The sequence below is a fragment of the Antechinus flavipes genome, chromosome 4, assembly GCF_016432865.1.
Source record: "Antechinus flavipes isolate AdamAnt ecotype Samford, QLD, Australia chromosome 4, AdamAnt_v2, whole genome shotgun sequence".
Taxonomy (NCBI): domain Eukaryota; kingdom Metazoa; phylum Chordata; class Mammalia; order Dasyuromorphia; family Dasyuridae; genus Antechinus; species Antechinus flavipes.
The window spans coordinates 439334326-439350829 of NC_067401.1; positions in this window are offsets into that span (position 1 = coordinate 439334326).

The window sequence follows — 16504 nt, forward strand, 5'->3', positions numbered from 1 at the left end:
TATGTCTTAAGAACTTTAGAATTGATTGTAACATGGAAGATACTGGCACACAACTGCCCAACATAACGTGCCCTCATCACAGAAGGTGCTGTGCTCTCTGAGCAAAGCAGAATTGATTTAGCCCCCAAAAATGCAACATGTATAAAATTAGAGAATCTATCCCAAATGTTAATATGGGCTATTTGTGTCTGATCTGTGGCAGAGCATCCCGAGCTTGTATTGGTCTGATCAGCCACAGTCGGACACACTGTAACTCAACTCTAACATACTAAAGTCATTTTGTTCCTCTTCGAGAATGAAAGATAACAACTAATCAACCGATTGTCTCAGAAGGAATATAAATAGAAATTGTTTCTATTTTGGTCAGAAACCCTGAAAGTTTTCCCCTCCCTGATTTCCATTTTTTTTAACTGGGTTAAAAAAACCTTTCACTGCCTCATTTGTTACCTCATCTTAATAACTGAATTGTGCTGCCTCAGTCAGAGAGAGACCAGTTAAATAGCTTAACTTAAAAGACCAAGGTCTCCTACTTCATCTAGAGTCATATCTAGTAGTCTTGATCTGTATCTTGCTCTGGACTCAGATGGTTCTAGAGAAGAAAGTAAAGCTGGCAACTTTGCACAGTCCACTCTCACTTAAATCCATTGCACTTTCCTGTCATTACAATTACTTCTCTGAAGCCATGGTTCTTTTCGAGAATGAAGGACAAACATGAACAAATGTCTCATTTCAATACTGGAACAGTTCTAGAGTGCTAGTGATCAACAGGTAAACATTTATTTAATACCTATTCTATGCCAGGTACCCTTCCAAGATCTAGGGATACCAAAAGGTCAAAAGACAATCCCTAACACAAGGAGCTCATGATCTAATGGGGAAGACAATAAATAAAATGATCCTAACAAGCTTATACAGAATAGGTAGGAAATAATTAACAGGGGGTAGCCATTAGAATTAAGAGAAGTTGGGAAAAGCTTCCAGTAAAAGATGTCTTTCAGCTGAAACTTAAAGATATTGGTAGAATTGAGGAGTAAGCATATTCCAGGCATAGAAGAGAGCAAGAGAAAATCCCCAGATCCCAGAGATGGAACATCTTGTTTGAGAAATGGCCAGGAAGAGCATCACATATATGGGAGAAAGAAAAGTAGGGAGGAAGTTGCTTAGGACGCCAAACAGAAGATAACCTGACTCTCTCTCTCTCTCTCTCTCTCTCTCTCTCTCTCTCTCTCTCTCTCTCTCTTCTCTCTCTCTCTCTCTCTATATATATATATATATATATATAATATATATATATATATATATATATATATTATTATTTACAAGATATATGCATGGATAATTTTTCAGCATTGACAATTGCAAAACCTTTTGTTCCAACTTTTCCCCTCCTTCCCCCTACTCCCTCCCCTAGATGGCAGGTTGACCAATAAGTGTTAAATATGTTAAAGTATAAGTTAAATACAATATATGTATACATGTCCATACAGTTATTTTGCTGTATAAAAAGAATCGGACTTTGAAATAGTATCCAGTTAGCCTGTGAAGGAAATCAAAAATGCAGGCGGACAAAAATAGAGGGATTAGGAATTCTATGTAGTAATCATAGTCATTTCCCAGGGTTCTTTCCTGGGTGTAGCTGGTTCAGTTCATTACTGCTCCATTGGAACTGATTTGGTTCATCTCCTTGCTGAAGACGGCCAGGTTCATCAGAATTGATCATCATATAGTATTGTTGTTGAAGTATATAATGATCTCTTGGTCCTGCTCATTTCACTCAGCATCAGTTCGTGTAAGTCTCTCCAGGCCTTTCTGAAATCATCCTGCTGGTCATTTCTTACAGAACAATAATATTCATATACCACAACTTATTCAGCCATTCTCCAATTGATGGGCATCCACTCAGTTTCCAGTTTCTGGATAAGCTAACTCTTGAGGGAATAGGAAGTATTGGAATTTATTGAATATAGTTGTACTGGCACTTTAGGAAAATCATTTTAGTGGATAGAGGATGGATTGAAGGAAAGAGACATTTGTGGCAAGCAGACCAACCAGCTAGATATTGTAGTAATCCAAAAGTGACATGATGGTGGTTTGTACCAGAGTCATAGCAATGTCAGAGGAGAAAAGAGAGTGGATGGGAAAGATCTCCCTGAGAAAGACCTTGGCAATATATTGGATATAGGGAAGAGGTCAAATATGGTGAAGTTAAGCATAAGGGATTTGGACCCAGAACTAGGAAGGCCTGAATCCTACCTCAGATACTTACAAGCTAAATGATCTCAGGTAAGACATGTAAGTTCTCTGTGACTCATTTTCCTCATCTGTTAGGCAAGGGTTAAATTAGAAGTAATTTCAGGTCCTTTCTTGTACTGTTAATGGTCAATCCTGTCATCTGGGCCTGACACTACAGTTAGTGAAATATAATTTAAGCTCATTTCATTATTTACTAACCAAGAGTTCCTTTATCAGATGGGAGCTGACCCTCCAGGCATTTTTAAAAAAATGATATCTGGACAGGCCTGTTGAATAATCACCTTTACTCAGAGTAAAGTCACTGAGTCTCTCTTTACGCTAAATGTAAAGGCTGTCTCTGTTGAGTTAGCAGTTCCTATAATTGCCGGCATCTACTTTATTGTGTTTTCCAAGAAAGGTTCTAAAATGTATGATGTCACAATTTCAGGCCATACACATAGTCTTCACTAATTGCAACATTTACTGGACCAATTTGCATTTCTAATTTTTCATAAAATACCAGGAATCATCTTAGGACTCAGCAGTAGCTCCCGTTATAGTCTTGCATTTGTATTGCTGCTGTTCCTAGGTCCTCCCCACCCCATTCACCTCCAATAGTTTTGCAATTGTTAATCATTGAATAAGAATGTCCATTTCCAAGAGGAAAAGCTAATTATTTTAATCCTCATATAAATATATATACGCACATATCTATAACATACATACATATATATATATATATTTGTATGTATTATATATACATATAATTGACCAATTCTCTACAATTAGTACAACTTAAAAAAAATCAGAACAACAAGGATTTTAACCTTATTTTAGGCATGATAAATAGAAGGCATATTCTAATCCTGGGTATACCAATAGTTATCTGTGGTATCTTGGGCAAGCCACTTTCTCTTAGGAATACTTAATTTCTCATTTCTTAAAGAAAAGGGTTGAACCAGATTATCTCTATCCTGTCTTTTAGTTCTAAATTCTATGATCAAAATATCCCAGAAATCTTAAATATAATGGTCTTTGAAATCCATTTAGTCTAATATCTACCCTTGAAAGAATTCTTACTATGGTAAAATTTACAAGGGGTTCCCTGGCATTTCCTTGACTATTTCCAATGACAAGCTTGGTTCCTTCTAAATTAATTCATTTCATCTTTGAATACTTCTAATTTTTAGGAAGGGTATTGTCATAATTGTGGTTTTGGCTTTCTTGTTTGTTACATCAAACCTAAATATCTCTTTTTGCAATTTTTTTCCACTTCTCCTAATTCTGTTCTGTAGGACCAAGCAGAATTTGCCTAATCTCCATTATAGAGATTGCTTCTATCTATTCATTTTTCAGTAGAGCCCATCTGTTAGTGACTCCATTTGGGATTTTTTGTGGCAGAGATACTGAAATGGTTTGACATCTCCTTATTCAGATCATTTTACAGATAAGGAAACTGAGGCAAACAGGGTGAAGTAATTTTCCTAAGGTCATACATTTAGTAAGTGTCTGAAACTAGATTTGAATTCAGGAAGATGTTTTCCTGATTTTAGAACCTGTAATCTATTCACAGCAGTATCTGTTCTCTGGTGAGAAAATCTTGTCAAATATACTGTATTTAAAAACAGCTGACATCACTCCTCTCCTTTCCTACTCAGTCTTCTAGTCTTCAGACTAAATAAACCTTTTTCCTTCAATTATTCCTAACAGATCTTGAGGTCAAAGCCCATCACCATTCTGTTTACTTTCTGAATACCCTCCAGCTTATCAATTGTCTTCCTGAACTGAGGTGTCCACATATTCTGACTAGGGCAGAGCACTTTGAGACTATTTTCTCCTTATTGCTACAACTCTACCCTTTCTTAAAGGATTTCCTCATAATTTTCTCCAAGGGCTAACACATGCAATTTATGTTCAATAAATATTTGCCAAGAGTCACTTAGAAAATGTTGAACAGTACTTCATAATAATGGATGCATATCTTCTATTTTCCCATTTTATTTCTTCTTAAGTCTACTCATGTTTCTCTTGGCCTTCCATCTGTTTGAAAAGGAATACATGATCTGTGTCTTTTATTAATTCTTTCGATACACTTTAAAGAAAATATAGTTGAAAAGTCATCATCAATTAATAAGTATGGGAAATGTAGAAGTTTCAATCTCAATTTTAAATGGTAAAAACAAAAAGGAACATCCAATCAAGTGATATTTTCAATAACTTCTTTCTTCAGGAATTCTCTAAATTAAACATGTTAGTTTTTATCCATATTACAGAACAAATATTTTACAAATATAAGAAAATTACAATATTATTGAATCATCATATTTTAGAACTAGATGGGATATTAAAGGCCATTCCTCTCTTTTGACACATGACGAAACTGAGACACAAAGGGGTCAACTGACCTTCCTGATGTTACTCAGCTAATTACTGAGAGAATGGAAAAAATTAGATCAAAACACTCCTTCCTAATGAACAGAAAATCAACAAAGAGGCAAGTAAAGGAAATAAAATCATTAAACATGAATATTATCTGTAATGTTGTTTCAGATTTTTTGGGAAACAAACTAATCATTGAATATATTCCACATATTTCCAATCCTTCCATGTAAAGCAGTCAAAATTTGTAATTTTGTAAACTTAGTTTTCCCTAACACAAATGAAAACATTTATTATTTTGTAATGATTGAAAGAAAGTTTGGAGTCTAAATATTTTCTCCCAAAATACAAATGTTATATAGAAAGCCAAAACTTTAATCGACCACTTTGCCTTTGCATCTCCTTACTTTCCCTTCATATCATCAAGTTTCTTTTGCTGATGAAATTTACAGCTGGCTATCAAGATATCCAGCCTGAACCCAGAAAAGGGAACCAGGGCCCAGACAGAACTCATTCAAGATTTATCCATTTCTTTGACATTTTTTTAATTGAGTATCAATTATATAGAAAGCACAGCACTGTTTTATTATTTTTATTGCTTTTGGGAAGAGAATTTTTGAAAAGTGGCAATAAAAACAACCCTCCCCTCCCTTCCTGCTTTCATGGAACATTTAATAATCTTAAGCCACTGAATGTCTTTAGGTTTCATTTTTCTTATCTACTAATTGAGTGACTTGGGTTGGATTTCTTCTGATATGTCTTCCAGCTCAATTTCTATATTCTTGTATTAAAGGCTAAGAGAAAGATTTCAACTAAGTCCAAGGACAATATCCTACTTTTTTTTTGAAAGCTATGAATTTCTATCACACCAATATTTTTTTTTTTTGAGGGGGAGGGAAATGAAGCAATTGGGGTTAAGTGACCTGCCCAGAGTCACACAATTAGGAAGTGTTACGTGTCTGAGACAAGATTTGAACTCAGGTCCTCCTAACTTCCGGGCAGGTGCTCTATTTACTGCACCACTTAGCTGTCCCCCAATATGTTTTTAAAAATACTTTAATGAATAGAGATCATCCATGTTTCTTCAATGGTACTCTTGAAAAATCAGATCCATTGATTAATTCTGTTGATGACTCCTTCACTTTGCCAAGACAACAAATGCCTATTTTCATTTATATTTTCAGCATCATTTTTTTTTTTTAGTATTTAAAGTATAATTCACTATTCTCACCCTTTGTGTCACCTAGACCACATGACAACTATCTGTATGCAGAAGACTTGTGGTCATCATTGTGATTTGTCTCCTAGGTATCTCTGAAAGTCTGAATTGCATTTGATAGAGTTTTGTAAATTTTTTCTATTCTTCACCCCATCACTTTTCCTTTTGACCCACTGGAAGATTAATTATGCTGAAATGAAAAGGACAAAGGACATATAAGACCATGGGTCATGCTTCCTTAATATAAAAATATGAGTTCTAATTTACTAGAAAACAGGATCTTGATCTTGGCACTGGACTGGGCTGGTTGCCATCCTCAAAATTTATGCAGACCTCTATTAAGGATTTGAGAGGCAACATACAGTTTCAAATTTTCGTGGGTTTTCTCAGGATCTTCCAAGAACAAAAAAAAAATCTGTAATTCTTAATCATCTCCCTTATGTAATTACATCCAAAATCAATATTGCTTTTTCTTATTATTGAAAAGAGGAAAAATTAAAAATAATGAACTAGAGCAAAGTTTCATTCCTCAACATTTCAGACTTGACTTTCATGTTTGTCTTGGCAGAACAGATCACTTGCCAAGATTTTGTTCTAAGTATCTTTAAAAAAAATATTTAGTACAGTTGAAAAGCCTACTCTTACATTAGAAGCATGGGGAAAGGGAGTATGAGGGACTGGAACAAGTATTAGGCTTAGATTTGGATGCAAGGCTGAGTTTAGCTTTTGACTAGCTATGGGACCCTGGGTGAATTTCTGGCTTGATTTCTTTCATCATTTAAACTGGAGTCAATATCCTTATGTTATTTACTTCAAAGACTCATTAGGTCCCTACCCATCTTTCTAACCTTCTTTTCCATTGTCCTCCATAAACAATATATTCAAGTCTTATTGATCTATGCAGTGTTGTTTAAATGATGCTCCATTTTTTCATCTCAGTGCCTTTGTATTGACTATCTTCCATGCCTAGAATTCCCTCCCTTCCCACCTCTGCCTCCTAGAATCCCCAACTTCCTTCAAAACTCAGGTCAAGGGCCAATTGCTGTGGGAAAAGTGTTGTAGTTCCCTCAAGTGCTTACATCTATCTCAGAATAAGAAGAGGTCAAAATGTAAGGCTATTTGCAACCTTTAAAGTGTCCCATGAAGATTACTTTGCATCCCAGACTCAAAGGCCATCATCTAGGGAAGCAGCTTTTGTGAAAGACAAAAAGCTTCGACCAATCTCACTGAAGACACAAAGTTCTCTGAGAGAGATACAAGAGGTAGTACATGGCAAGCAGGTCAAGTCAGTGACACCATTTCAACTGCTATCTCCAACTACTAATACCTTCTACCAAAAGGCATAATCAGCAGCCTAAGCCTCCTTAGCAGCCATGGGACTGAAGATCTGGACAAGAAAGCCCTGGACACCATCAAATGATTCAAATGGAACTATATATGTATAAATGGATATAAATACATAGATATGAAATGAATGGAAAAATCCCAAGAGACAGAGTTTCTGGATAATTAATAATCAATTTATTAATTAGGTTAGTTGACAGTCTTCAGTTTCTATTGAAAAGATGGCTTGATCATGAGACTCAGCAGCCTCCAGTAATCTGGGCATGAGGAAGTCATCTCCATTTGTACCTCTCAGGTTAGTTTTCTCATTCATGAGGTGAATCACTCCAAATTCTAATGGAGCTGACCAAAGACAGAGATTCTTTCCTTCAGAGTAAGGGTTCACCCAGACTGGATTTTGTTTATACTCTAAACAGAATTTGATTTTTAATTGTCAGGGGAATCCTCTTTCAGAAGTTAATTAAGTCAGCTCAGAGTTTCCTTTGGAGTCTTTGGCTACCAAGAGAAACAACTGATCATTAAGGTATTGATTGCCAGCTAGCCTAATTAATGAAATTTTTTACATTGTACCCTAAGGACACAAAACCTTTCCACTTGACATGTGTGAATAAAAAGGGAGCTCCTTGAAAGCAGACTCTGCCTCAGCTTTTCTATGTATATCCCCAACCCTTACCACTATGCTTCATATAGTAATAATAATTTCTGTAAACAGAAATTGTCTCCTAATAGAGTGAGGTCCTGTCTGAGATTGATGAGCATGTTTTTTGAGGACTGAGAATATCATCAAGCAGTCATGTCCTTCAGAAACTGACTTTACTAGCTCTGGGACTTAAGGAAATTGAAGCAAATAGAATTGATTGCCCAGGATCACACAGCTAGTATGAGTCCAGATTTGACTGTAGGCTCAGGACTCTGTGCACTATGGCTTCATCTAGTTGCCGCATTCATTTTATATGTAAGGTAAATGAGGGAAGGGAAGACTTCCTTAGTTTTCACAAGTAGCAGGTGTGAGATTTGAACTTAGTTCCCTGTGCTCCCAAATCACGTCCTTTCTCTACTGTACCCCACAGATACATACTGACACACATCTGTCCTCTAGACAAATTAACTTTAGGGATGGGAAATTCATTCCTTACTAACATGTGGTCCATTCTACTTTTTGACTACTCATCATTAATAAGCTTTTTTCCTATGTTAAGTTGAAATTCATCTCCCCAGAACTTTAACCCATTGGTCTCAGTTTCATAAGCTGAAGACCAGACTGATTTATCTTAAATAGGACAGCCCTTAAAAAAAAAATTAGGAAAAAAAAGTTATGTCCCCTCTGCCTTCTCAAGTCTTCTCTTTTCCAGGCTAAATGATCTCAATTAGAAATAAGCAGTTCCTCACAGAATGACTCAAATTTCTTTAAACATTTGAATCACCTCCTTTAATTAAATAAATGAATACATGAATGAAAAAGTGTTTGGTAAGTGCTTTGCTTGTTCCAGGCACTTTTTCATTTCTAACTAGGCTGACATCTCCATCATGTTCCAGAAAACTCTTCCTCCTGGAAGATTATTTTAGCAACAGAATTCCCACTTTGGAAGTACTCTGCAATTCTGAGATCCTTCCACCTGATTGAATGTCTCCTAGAACTTCTGTTTAAGGAGGTTCATTTCTCTCTTAGCTGTATTACAAACTTCTGTTTCATCCTTCTTTTCTCCCTAGCTTGACTCTTCCTCCTTTTCAGCTTTTCTGAGTTGTTTACCTCTATTACATATAAGATCTTTGCAGATACAAGTTATTTTTTTCTTTTTGTCTAGATAGAGAGAAGAAAGAGAGAAAGGAAGGAAGGGTGGAAGGAAAGGTGGGAGGAAGGGTGGAAGGTAGGGTGGAAGGAAGGAAGGAAGGAAGGAAGGAAGGAAGGAAGGAAGGAAGAAGGAAGGAAGGAAGGAAGGAAGGAAGGAAGGAAGGAAGGAAGGAAGAAAGAAGAAAGAAAGAAAGAAGAAAGAAAGAAAGAAAGAAAGAAAGAAAGAAAGAAAGAAAGAAAGAATGATGGAAGAAAGGAGAAAGGAAGAAAGGAAGAAAGGAAGAAAGGAGAAAGGAAGAAAGGAAGAAAGAAAGAAAAAAGAAAGGAAAATTAATTGATAGATAGATAATTATTATTATTCCAGGACTTAGCACAGTGCTGGACATATAGTAAGCACTTAATAAATGCTTGTTGACTTAATAAATATTGTTGGTCAGTGCTGGTGATACAAATACAAAAAGTGAAGCAATTTTTGCCTTATTATTGGCAGCTAGATGGAATAGTAAATAGAGTATTTCATTTAGATTCAGAAAGAAAGAACTGAGTTCAAATCTTATCTCAAGCCTTTACTACCTGGGAAAGTAATTTCACTGCTCAGGGTCACAGTTTTCTCATTTGTAAAACGAAGATATTGGATTTGAAGATTTCTAATGTTTCTTCAAACTGTATATTTATGGTCCATTAATCCTAAAGACTGATCTAATAAGGATTAATGCTATATGTAGAAAAATACAAGTCAACAAAGGGATTTTGGTAGGGAGCATCACATGTATGGTGAAGGGATAGAAAGAACAGCTCGTTAATATACTCTTTCTAAATGCAATGTTATTATTGATTTGATGACTATATTAAATGCAAGAGGGAGAAAGAGGTGAGATAGAGGAGACTAAGAACAGCAGACAGATGGCAAGATGACCTGAGTGTGCGGCTTACTGCCCAGATGGTATGTGAAGGTGAAACATGGTCTGGTGTGTGGGGCTAGCAAGTAGATATAGTGAGTTAAATGATCTGACGTACTTATTTAGCCACCAAAGTAGTGGATGCCTTAAGATGATGCTTTCAAAGATGGGTGTGTTAACTTCCCCTGCAACTAAGGGCATATATTTTGAACTAATTTCTTCAGTTTGTCAATCTCCTACCAAAATGTGGTGCTCAGAGTTAAATATCTTTGTCTACATCTGGTCTTTCAAGGACTGTGTACTGTGAGATTATTACCTCTCTGATTCTAATCACGATACTTCTTTTAAGACATACTAAAACAATATAATATTTTTTTTGGGGGGAGGCTGCCATGCTCACACTGTCTATGAAAGGTACGGAAGCTATTTCTCCTTTCTACCCTGCAAAAATCTGTTTCTCTTTCTCCCTAGACACCATGCTCCCCCATAGACATGGAAGCGTTTTGGTCATATTAAAATGTTTTCTTTGGTCTGTATGTTTGTTGACTTTTGAGGTTTTTTTCCCCTTTCAAATGGAATATTTTTTACTATGCCTTCCTTCATTCTGTAATTGTGCATTTGACTTTTTGAACCTTAAGTGAGGATATTACATTTATCCTTGCTTTTTTATGTCATCAGATTGATTCTTTGTTTCACTCCGTGGAGATTTTCTCATACAACATATTAGCTATCCACTTCAACTTCCCATCATTTTCAATGTTGAGAGCCATGTCAACTTTCAAATCGAAGCACAGAATTTCAGAAATGAAAATAATCTCAGAAGGCGTGCTTCCAACCTGAACTCAACAAAGAACCTGACTCTAATGCAGCAGTCATAATACTGCATAACATAGAATAAAAGACATAGTCCAGGGACACTTTAATACAAAACTCTTTCCAAGTTGACACTGATACTCATTGAATTGATGCATTGAATCTGGTCCTTCAGCCCCCTAAATCAATACTCATCTTGCTCATATTCTCCAACTTCCTCACATGTTAACATAAAGGATTTTCTTGAATGTTTTATTAAAATAAAGGTATATAAAGGATATACCTTTATCTTAAAATATCATATACCTATACTTTAAAATAAAGATATACTGTAACAGATGATATTGGTCATCCTTTTCAAAGTTATCTTCTGCCACAGATAACACTATGCTGGCTTTTAGTGATCACTGTTTTGTTCTTAATGCTTACAAATCATTTCTTAGTAATAAATTCAAGAATTTTGTCGAGGATTATGATGTATCAAGGACTGTGGTAAATTCTGGGGCAGTCCTTCACACATCATAATCCTTGACAAAAAATATATATATATATATGTATATATGTGTGTGTATGTGTGTGTATGTGTGTATAATAAGTCTGAGTTCATTCTTTGCAAGATATGACTCATGTATTGATTTATTTTCTTTGATTGTTATTATTATTAGCAATAAACTATTCCTGGGGTAAAGTGAGAAGTAGAAAACTAGGGTGATGAAAAATAATAAGCATGGCAAAAGTAATGATATTTTATTCATTGAAATTAAATAATTTGACACTAAATGGTTACCAAACAAGTTTGGGTCATGGTACTGATCTCAACTTTTTAAAAAAGAAAATGAAGAAGCTTTATTTGGCACAATAGAAAGAATAATGAATTTGATGTCAAAGTTAGAAATTTTTTAGAGCTAAACAAGTTACATCCTTTCTAGAAATATGCCTGCCTTAACTTCTCACTAATTAAGTTTATTCATATATAAAATGAGATAGATTATGTAACCTATAAAGTCCCTTTCAGATTTAAGCTTTTTATCCTAAAATATAATATATTAAAAGAAGTTGTCGCTGTTGTTCCTTAACTTCTCGCTAATTAAGTTTATTCATATATAAAATGAGATAGATTAGATGACCTATAAAGTCCCTTTCAGATTTAAGCTTTTTATTCTAAAATATAATATTTTAAAAGAAGTTGTCGCTGTTGTTGTTTTCCACTTAACAAAGTACTAATGTACAAAAGAGTATTTTACAAAATTAACAAATTAAAAAATGATTGTTGCAGCCAAGGAATGGTAGCTTTTTGTGGCAGAAAGTCTTGAGTTTAAGTCCTACCTACTTCTGATGCTAATTAATTGTGCAACCTTGGTCACTTAACCTCATCAGACTTTACTTTGTCATCTGAAACATGAGCATGACAATAATAAAATTGTCACCATGCTTAAAACATTACCATGAATAAATGGATATGAATACCCTCCAAATCATCTAGTAGCAGTACATAGTAGAAAACTTTCCTTGAAGTCGAGAATTCTTGGATTCAATTCCCATTTCTTAACCTTGGACAGATCCCTCACCCTTTCAGTATTTCCAGTGAATTCTAAGATACTATCATTTGCTAAGCAGTTCCTGTTTTGCACTAGTGAAGGAAGTTTCCTCCCTGGGACTTTCCCATAAGGAGGAAATCACAGATCTCCCATCTCCCAAAGTGATTATTCACATGAAAAAATCATTATTCTGCCTCAATAAATGGAATTTCTGCAAGTTCCTTTTAAATGGTTGCCTTCTTACATTGAAAAGATAATTTCATTTACAAGGGCTTGACTTACATGATTTTCGGACATGTATTTTGTACAGTGAATTCATCTGTCATTGCAAATAGTTCATAACACATATTCTGTTTTTTTTGTATAGAAAAATGACACCAACCCATCACCAGGAGGACATTCCAGTCATGTTGTTGGATTTGTTACTAAGCCATCCACATTCCCTCACCTGATCCCCCTCATGAGTTGTAGTAGTCATTTGTTAGACAGCTGGTCAGGATTAGTGAGGAAAGTCTCTAGCCATGAAACAGAATGTTTCCTTTGGGCAAAGCCATTCCTTTGGCCTTATTACCACCAGGCTCTGAGCAGCTGAGCTAACTGGGCAAGATAACAAAGACCCTGGGAATGGACCCTACCACTAAGGAAGCATTGAATACTTTCTCTGAGTTGGTGCTCCTCTCTGCCTTTCACGTGAAGGGAACAAATAAGTAACATTTGGGATACTATAACTAATAAGAATCTTTTTTTCAGTATGATTCATAGGATGAAAATTGATCAACCTGTTTGCTACATATTGATCTACAGTGGCAATATTGTTTATTGATATAATTAAAAGTTGAAAGAATACTCTATCCCATTTGTTTGTCTTCTGTGCATTTATTAATTTATTCCATTCATAATACTGATGAATATTTCTCATAAATATAATGGAATCATAAATTTTTAAGTGGGATGGAGTTGAGGTAGAAGAGAAAGAAAATAACATAAATTGGACTTTGCTTTATATTCAGTTTGATGTTTCTGCTGGTTTTAATCAATCAGTTGCTCAACAAGCATTTTTTAAACTATTTCTGTGATTTAATACTAGAAATGCAAAGACAAGAATACCCACAAGAAACTTAGCTTGGGGAAACAATACACACACACACACACACACACACACACACACACACACACAAACACACATAGTAGATGCAAGGTACCAAGGGAAAGTATTAAGGATCCAGAAAAGCCTCATCATTAGGTGTGATCTGAGTCTTGAAGGTATCAGTCAGAGGTGAGGAGGAAGGATATTTTTGCTATGTTAACATAGTACCTTATATGGAAAATGCTTAATAAATGCTCATGGACTGACTGTACCTAATAATGACTCCCAACACATTGTGGGTTCTTAATAAATTTTTTAGCTGATTTATATCCCTCACCTTTCTCTGAGACCAATGTTGTTGGCTGCCAAGGCTATTTCTGTTCTTACCCCCAGCCACATTAGCCACTGGAAGTTCATAGTATTCTCATTATCTGGAACAAGCCAAATCACTTCAAAATTCTGTTCTTCTAGTCAGTTTCCGTATGGTAAGCTTTTATAACCACATTGGAAGGTTAAGAAGGTGTGAGCAACTTCAAAGAGCCATGGTCTATTAGGATTTTTTCCCCTCTTTCATTTTCACTGTTTGGTTAGGCAACCAAGACCCACGAATGAAAAGGCCAAGTATGAAGAGACTCAGCTCTTGTGGTTGATGATGGTGAGCCTGGGGCAGGAAGTATTCTGGAAAGCTAAAACTATCTCCCCTCATCATTCTATTCCAATATAAAAAATTTAAGACACTCAAGTATTTTAATAGTGCTTCTAAATCAGACCAAATAATGTCTTAATTTATGTAATAAAGAATAAGGAAACTAGAACCTACACTGGGACTTTAATGTTCTTTTTCCACTTAAATATTACTCATTTATAGACACACACATTTTCAAGTGGTATATGGAAAGAGCTCACATTCAGATAATGCTCTGAGACTTGCAAAGCCCTTTTTCTACATTATGTCTGATTCCTGTGACATCCTTGTGAATTTAGTGTCACTATTATCTCTAGCTTACAGATGAGAAAACTGAGGCACAAATAGGTTTAACCCAGAATAATCACAGTTACTGTCTGACTCGGGATTTCATTCCTGACTCTGAGTCAGTGTTCTGACAATTCTGTTAGATTCCATGCAATTTAATTCAATAAACACTTACTAAGTAATCACTGTGCTAAACACTGTCCTTTCTCTAAAGTTCACATTCTAGTTGAGGGAGACAACACATGTGTAAAATGCATTGCAGGTCTGGGGTGAGGGGACAAATGTCTTATAATTAATTTTTGGGGGGAATCACTTTTTTCTAGATATAATTCATTTCCAAGTAGGTTGGCAACTTTCAATGATAAAGAGGGATTCTTACCTCAGAACGACATATACCAATGAAATCACAAGTACAGTGCTTATTCCTAGCAAGTTAATTTGTGATATCTACATAAGGGAAAAGAGGAAGGGAATAAACATTTATATAGCTCTTACCATGTGCCAAGGATTATGCTAAATGCTTTCCAATTATCTTATTTGAGTCCCTGAAGTAGGTACTGCTATGATCCCCATTTTATAGCTAAGGATAAAGGTTAAATTACTTTCCCAGGGTTATACTGCTAGTAAGCATCTGAGACAGGATTTTAACTCAAGTGTCTCTGACTCCAGGCTCAACACTCCATCTGCTGTGCCACTAAGCTCCCTCTATATAATGCATGTGCATGACTATATCTGTGAATATGTACATATATGCAACTACATGATACATGTGTTCATATGTGGGTTCTCTACATATATGTGTAGTGTAGTGTGTGCACCATATACATACATATTCTATTCTAGAACTGGTTCTCAACAATTAAAAGGAATTGATTGCTGATGTAGACAGGATAGTTACTCTGAAGGAAATTGATCATTTCACTTTAGAACTTTTGAGACAAAAAAAGAGGAAATCTGGACTACTACACTAGATTTTGAAAATCAAATGTAAAGGGTTAGGTAAAAAGACACAAAGGATTTCATAGGTTTGTTTCCATCAGGGAAGAATGGTAACTCTCAAGAAGAAAATTCTGAAGAGTCATTCTGAGAAGGAATAAAGGAGTGGCCATGATGATTCTATTGGTCAGGTAGAGTTTTACTTCTTCTTTTCAGCTAGGGAGAAGAGGAGAAGATGAAGATGGAGAAGAGTAAGGTTGGAGACAATACACTTTACTTTCTGTTGCCCATAGCCCAAAGGTTCAATATCCTCTTAATGATCATCCTATTTTTATTTCTGAAGTTGTGTATATTATTTTCTTGGTTCAGTTAATTTCCCTCTTATTAATATTTTAAATCATCCCATGTTTCTCTGAGTGTCTCACATTTCTCCTTTATTTCTGAATAATCTGCCATTTTACTTATATTGCCACTGGTTTTTTTTTCAGCCTTTTCCCAGTCAATAAATATCCTTTTTTTTTCTAGTTCTTCACTAACACAGAATGCTGCTCTAATTATTTTTATACATTTTACCATTATTTCTGTTTCTGTTTTTGTTTTTTTTCCTTTTATTTAACTTCCCCAGGGATATATTCCAGTAATAGGAGTAAAGATGTCAAAGCATATAGATGGCTTAGTCACTTTCTTGCAAAATTACATATTAATATCTAGAAGAAACATGTCATTTCTCAGTTCTACCAATAAGGTATTTGTGTGTCTCTCTCTAATTCTTTCAGCAATGATTATTCAAATTCAAATCTTTTCATCTTCTCCAGTTTGGATGACATGAAGTAAAACATCATAGTTTTCTATTGTCTTTTTTAAATTTGCATTTATCTTACTGCTAATGATTTGGAGCATATTTCTATGTAGTCATTTATAATTAGCATTTTTTTCCTTTTAAAAACTGTTCCTGTTCTTCGACAACTTAGCCAAAATATCTTTTTAAACAATCATGTACAGAAAATGGACACCAGGGCAGGTAACAGAGGATGACTATTAAAGCATGACATATAGTTCTGTAAGAAAAGTCTCTGGACAGCTAAAGCTCAGAATGAGAAGGCAATCATCAGAATGAAGTGAAAGGGCAAAAATTAGTCTCAAAATCCCAGAATGTCAGAGTTTGTAGAGCCTTCAAAATCCAACATATCTTTGAACATGAATTCCCTCTACAACATAGTCGACAAAGGGGTCACCTAACTTCTTATTCGAAGATCTTAAGGGAGGAAGAATTTAAAACCTCTTGAGGGGTT